The sequence below is a fragment of the Silene latifolia genome, chromosome 7 (assembly GCF_048544455.1).
Source record: "Silene latifolia isolate original U9 population chromosome 7, ASM4854445v1, whole genome shotgun sequence".
Classification (NCBI taxonomy): Eukaryota; Viridiplantae; Streptophyta; class Magnoliopsida; order Caryophyllales; family Caryophyllaceae; genus Silene; species Silene latifolia.
In genome coordinates this window covers 120,863,367-120,870,032 of record NC_133532.1, presented here as the reverse complement: position 1 = coordinate 120,870,032, position 6,666 = coordinate 120,863,367, and positions in this window count along the sequence as shown.

Here is a 6,666-nt window from a genome sequence, read left to right as displayed (position 1 = left end):
TCTCCTACGTCTCGTACCCCCAGCCTCACCATCATCCCAGCCCAACCCCATACATGACCCATAACCCTTCTCATAATCTTATGAGACTCCTCACCCATTGCGACCCCTCCCCTATCACGATCTCTCACCGTCAACACCGCTCAATCATTCGCCTTTCAAGTAGCCAAATACTATGTTTTTTTTTGTTTATTGAGTCATGTTAAAACTCGCCTTTCAATACTGTAAATCATTTTGTCATGCAACACACATTTAATTTGAAATAATTTAAAATGGGAGATTGAATAGTAAAATTAAAATGGATATAACATTTTTTTTGCTAACGCCTTTTGTGTTTACCAATTACCTTTCAATGTTATAATGTCATGCATTAGTTGTTAGTTCATTTTAAAATCACTCTAACTTATATAAAATGAAAATAATATAAAGTATCTAAATTATCTTTTTGATAATTCTACATTATTTATTGCCCATGTTCTGATATATATACTATGGAATTACTTGAGAAATTTTAGCTAATTTATATTTCTTTATATATTTTTTCTAAAACTCAATATCAGAATAGAGTAAGATTGTTTCAAGGCAATTAAATATTGTCTTCCGCTTCTTTCGTTAAATGACGCATTTCAATTTAGAGAGAAAATCAAAATTATGATTAGTAGCAAACTTATTCATTATAGTAATTTATGAAATACGAATATTCGATTTTGACAATGACGCACTCGATCTAAACGTTCCGTAATGTCATTTCATCCAATCAACCCACTTCACTCTAAAGTTTCTAAACACGGCACCCCGTCATCTCTTCTTTTTAATATTTTTTATAATTTACTATGGAGTACGACAATAATTTGTAACATTACACATTTACCTGCTAGTGTTTCAATTTACTTTGAGTACAATAGCAAAATATATACATTAACAGGTTTTACGTCAATTTAGTGGTTAAGGTGAAATAGTACACTATATCCAAGTTAATAAATAACCTTCTTTTTAAGTGAGAATTTACACTTTTTTACTGTAATAATCTAGTTAGTAGTGGCCCTATTCAATAAGGATGGACAAAGAAACAAAATTGTGTATGCTAAAAATTGGTTTAAAAGACATGTTGGCCCAATTCGGCCTCGATCCGGTCAATATGAACTTTATTTGTTGAACTGTTTAATAAATAAACCAATGCGATCGATTTGTACTTTATACAATTGGAAAGTACCTTTAATAACTCAAATATCTTAAAACAATAATTTAAGTCAAACTTACTATTGCATATTAAGTTATTGACTACATCAAAATAAGTAACTATTAGGAAAATTAGTAAATAATTTCCTATAGATAATGTGAGTTTACAATACACTATTTTTTCGTGAAATTATTACGAAGTAACCCGTCATAAACTCTAAGCCATATATTGTTAAAATTAAAATGACAATCTTCGGTTATCCATATCTGAAATGATGTCCTTAGCCTCTAACTCCAGAGTCGACATTAAAGTGCGCAATTTCATCCAACCCTTCAAATAAGAACCTTACAATAAGAGGAATTAACTCACACATTGTACAATTTGATGACGATAATACAATACTTCAAAAGCAGTAGACTTGAAATTTTTGGTAATTCTATACAAATAACAAAGTCGTATACAATACTATTAGTTCTTGATGTAGCACTTAATGTGAGAACAGAAATAATATTCCAATTCATTTTAATATTATTATGTCTGATATAATGAACATAGGATCTAGAAGAAACAAACTAAATGTAAAAATGTACAAATCTACTAAAATAATGGAAGATAAAAACAAAAGATATGAGATGTACTTATAAATAATTATGTAAAATTAACAGTTAACATAACCAAAGAAAAGTTTTAGAACAGATAATACTAAATTATATTGACGTAAATTAAAATTAATAAATTTATTAACTTAACGCTTAAAGCAATACGGTCAAAACCGAAATATAAGTTAAGAACAATCTCGTTTGTCATGGAATTTGTATGGTTACCATGAAAGTTTATCTTCTTCTTAAAAAATGATCAATGTTATACGGAGTAGTAAATTGGGATGAGCACATGTAATATAGGAACCAAAATTTGAGTAACTAAATCAAAAATCAAAGCACGTATTTTCATATTCCTTTCATAATATTATCACTACAAATATTAAATGGGTGCTGATTTTCGTAGTACATATTTTACTCAACTCAATACACTATTGACAATTATACCCCTTACATTTTCCCTCTCTAATATACTCTTTCTAATTTCACACAATAATTCACCTCTAATTTCACATCACCATATTCCCTTATAATTACTATCCTCGTTGGGGAGGGGGTTCGCCGGCCGAGTAGGTCGCCAGCGATGGGTTGCCTGACTAATTCTAATTGAAATCCATAAACAAATTCACAAAAACAATGCGGGTAGTAAATGCATTGGCACTACGAAACGACATTGACAATGTAAGAAAACGGAATTTTAATAGAAAAAAACGATGAACATGAGATCAACATGGGTTCATATATGGCGGACTAATTTGTTTCCAAATACTCTTTGCAGGCTTATATCTGGGTTGACATAGGTTGTTGACTTGGAGATTCTTAAGTGCACGCAATTTCCGTTATTAATTAATTTTACATAAACCCTAATTAAAAAGACCAAAATTAAATATCTAAATTTAACATAAACCCTAGTAAATAATGAATTAATGAATTAAATATATGCTTTACAGTTGAATAATTATACATAATTGAAGAATTTGGAAGAGGTTAAAGATTCAATAATAGAGAAAGAGAGAGAATTAAGTTTGTGCATTTTTAGCCAAGGGTAAGCAAATGGAAAGAAATGTGAAAAATGTACTGAATTGAGTAAAAAACATACTGCGAAAATAAATTACGATATTAAATATAGAGTTTTTCTAACATGTGCCCTTAGGGCACATGATAATAAACTAAATAGGGAAAGATTTTCAAGATTATTACACTAATTATAGTAAATATGAGTTTCAACTCTAATTTATCATGAAATATTCAAAACAATATTTCCCTAATTAGATTATTTTCATGTGCCCTTAGGGCACATGTTAGAAAATCCGATATATAATTGATACTACTATTGTGATATCTTGCCATGATTTTAGTGAGATTATGGTAAGTTTTTTAAAATTTACAAATTTGTTTCATTCTACATATCTCCTACCATTTATATTGCATTTTATTGACGTTATTTATGTAATGCATTTATTCATGGTTTAATTATTAATTAGTAATAATAGCTTATTAGATTACAGCAAAATAAATATGACGATGACACGTGGCAGAAGCCATCTGCCGATGACATGTGGCAGATGGTTTCTGCTTTAATATAATATATGATATATGATATATGATATGATATGATGATTAAGCCATCAAGTTATGAGGAGATATTGAAGGAGGAAGCAGGGAAGGAAGAGAGAAAAGAAATGGAAAAGCAAAGAGCAGGGGAAAAAACAAAGAAGAAAGAGGAGTAAACAGATGCAAAAAACAAAGAAGAAAGAGGGAGGTAAAGCGTGAAAGGTTGTTCATCACGTGAGCAGAGCGTGAAACACTGCTCTACTGTTCAACATTTACCCAAGTTCACACATTTAGACGACGCCATTGTTGTTGGATCAGTCATGCTGTAGTGATGGACATAATATAACCATAGTCAAAACTCTAATTTCACAGCACTAAAATAAACCATAAACAAAGTAGTGCTACAGGTATGCCAAGCCGTGTTTATTCTGCTAATGATATGACAGTCACTTTCCTGAAGAATGTCTATTTACCCAATTTTAATCAATTAAGCCTCCAAAACCATCAATTTTTTTTGGTTCCTCAGGTATGATTAACTTGTTTTTTTTTTCAATTTAAGGTGGTTTTATTCGAACACCAACAACTAAACCCAAAATGCAGAGAACGAACCTCCCACCTCGAAGTAAAACAAATGCAAGAAACAAATAAGAAAGAGGGAGGTAGCACTAAAACATGTAATGAAAATCGTAAAAGCAGCAAAGTAAAATAAATACACCAAAGGAACCATAACCATGAGCATTAAGCGTAAAAGGGTTACCAAATCGAATACTCTGATCAATATGATTAAATTTAACCAAAGGAACCATAACCATGAACATTAAGCGTAAAAGGGTTACCAAATCGAATACTCTGATCAAAATGAGTAAATTTAAATCGTAATTATTCAATTCAATCAAGAACATCTGAATTACGCACCAAATGAACAACGCACTAAAATAGGAAATCAAAACCGGAACATGAGTTCAATTAAAGCAATCAATGGTTGTTATACACTAACAATAAGCTAAGAGATGATATCAGTCAATCCCAAAAACCCAAAAATCAACTATAAAACTGAATAAATCACCTATAAAACCCTAAAATTGGGATCCGTCAACCCAAAAGACCCAAAAATCAACTCTAAAACCCTTAAATTGGGATCCGTCAACCCCAAAAATCAACTCAAATAAAGCGATGCAATGTGCTTACATAGAAAGACCCCAGAAATCATCTCCGAGTAGTGAACAATCCGAATGGCCGACAACTCAGAAGAGGAGACTCGTCTTGATGGATATAATGGAGCATCAACAATCAAATTTTAAACACATGATGGAGAATGAAAGGGAATGGATCATAGATAGCAGAATAAAAATTAAATTAAGCCATCAAGTTATGTGGAGATATTGAAGGAAGAAGCAGGGAAGGAAGAGAGAAAAGAAATGGAAGAGCAAAGAGCAGGGAAAAAAACAAAGAAGAAAGAGGAGTAAACAGATGCAAAAAACAAAGAAGAAAGAGGGAGGTAAAGCGTGAAAGGTTGTTCATCACGTGAGCAGAGCGTGAAACACTGCTCTACTGTTCAACATTTACCCAAGTTCACACATTTAGACGACGCCATTGTTGTAGGATCAGTCATGCTGTAGTGATGGACATAATATAACCATAGTCAAAACTCTAATCTCACAGCACTAAAATAAACCATAAACAAAGTAGTGCTACAGGTATGCCAAGCCGTGTTTATTCTGCTAATGATATGACAGTCACTTTCCTGAAGAATGTCTATTTGCCCAATTTTAATCAATTAAGCCTCCAGAACCATCAATTTTTTTTGGTTCCTCAGGTATGATTAACTTGTTTTTTTTTTTTTCAATTTAAGGTGGTTTTATTCGAACACCAACAACTAAACCCAAAATGCAGAGAACGAACCTCCCACCTCGAAGTAAAACAAATGCAAGAAACAAATAAGAAAGAGGGAGGTAGCACTAAAACATGTAATGAAAATCGTAAAAGCAGCAAAGTAAAATAAATACACCAAAGGAACCATAACCATGAGCATTAAGCGTAAAAGGGTTACCAAATCGAATACTCTGATCAATATGATTAAATTTAACCAAAGGAACCATAACCATGAACATTAAGCGTAAAAGGGTTACCAAATCGAATACTCTAATCAAAATGAGTAAATTTAAATCGTAATTATTCAATTCAATCAAGCACATCTGAATTACGCACCAAATGAACAACGCACTAAAATAGGAAATCAAAACCGGAACATGAGTTCAATTAAAGCAATCAATGGTTGTTATACACTAACAATAAGCTAAGAGATGGTATCAGTCAATCCCAAAAACGCAAAAATCAACTATAAAACTGAATAAATCACCTATTAAACCCTAAAATTGGGATTCGTCAACCCAAAAGACCCAAAAATCAACTCTAAAACCCTTAAATTGGGATCCGTCAACCCCAAAAACCCAAAAATCAACTCAAATAAAGCGATGCAATCTGCTTACATAGAAAGACCCCAGAAATCATCTCCGAGTAGTGAACAATCCGAATGGCTTAACTCGTAAGAGGAGACTCGTCTTGATGGATATAATGGAGCATCAACAATCAAAATTTAAACACATGATGGAGAATGAAAGGGAATGGATCATAGATAGCAGAATAAAAATTAAATTAAGCCATCAAGTTATGAGGAGATATTGAAGGAAGAAGCAGGGAAGGAAGAGAGAAAAGAAATGGAAGAGCAAAGAGCAGGGAAAAAAACAAAGAAGAAAGAGGAGTAAACAGATGCAAAAAACAAAGAAGAAAGAGGGAGGTAAAGCGTGAAAGGCTGTTCATCACGTGAGCAGAGCGTGAAACACTGCTCTACTGTTCAACATTTACCCAAGTTCACACATTTAGAGGGTTTTAGATATTATTAATGATTTAATGATTAAGATAACAAAAAAAATTAATCAGAATTTGCCTCCAACTCGAGCAGGGTCCTTACCAAAGTCTCCCAGTCAAGTTCGCCGGGAGCCATTAAAACAAAAGGCCTATTTAGGCCAGGCTTGAGCCAGACACAAGGGAGCTCAACCCCTCCCCATCCTTATGGCCTAACCACACTATCCCGACCAATTCGTGGCTGGTTTGGCTCGGTCCGTACCAACCAGGTCCCGTTAGGCACCTTTCAATGTGGTCCTTGGTTAACCCATTTGACCGACTCTAAGCTGACCCGTGAGGGCCAGTCAAGTCGAGTCGAGTCGACTCAAGCCTAACCATGAACATGCCCGTGATTAGACTAACCGAGCGGGTTAGATCATTTTTGCTTTTTAAAAAATTAATGATAAACCAAAAAGTCCGACCCTAAACCAT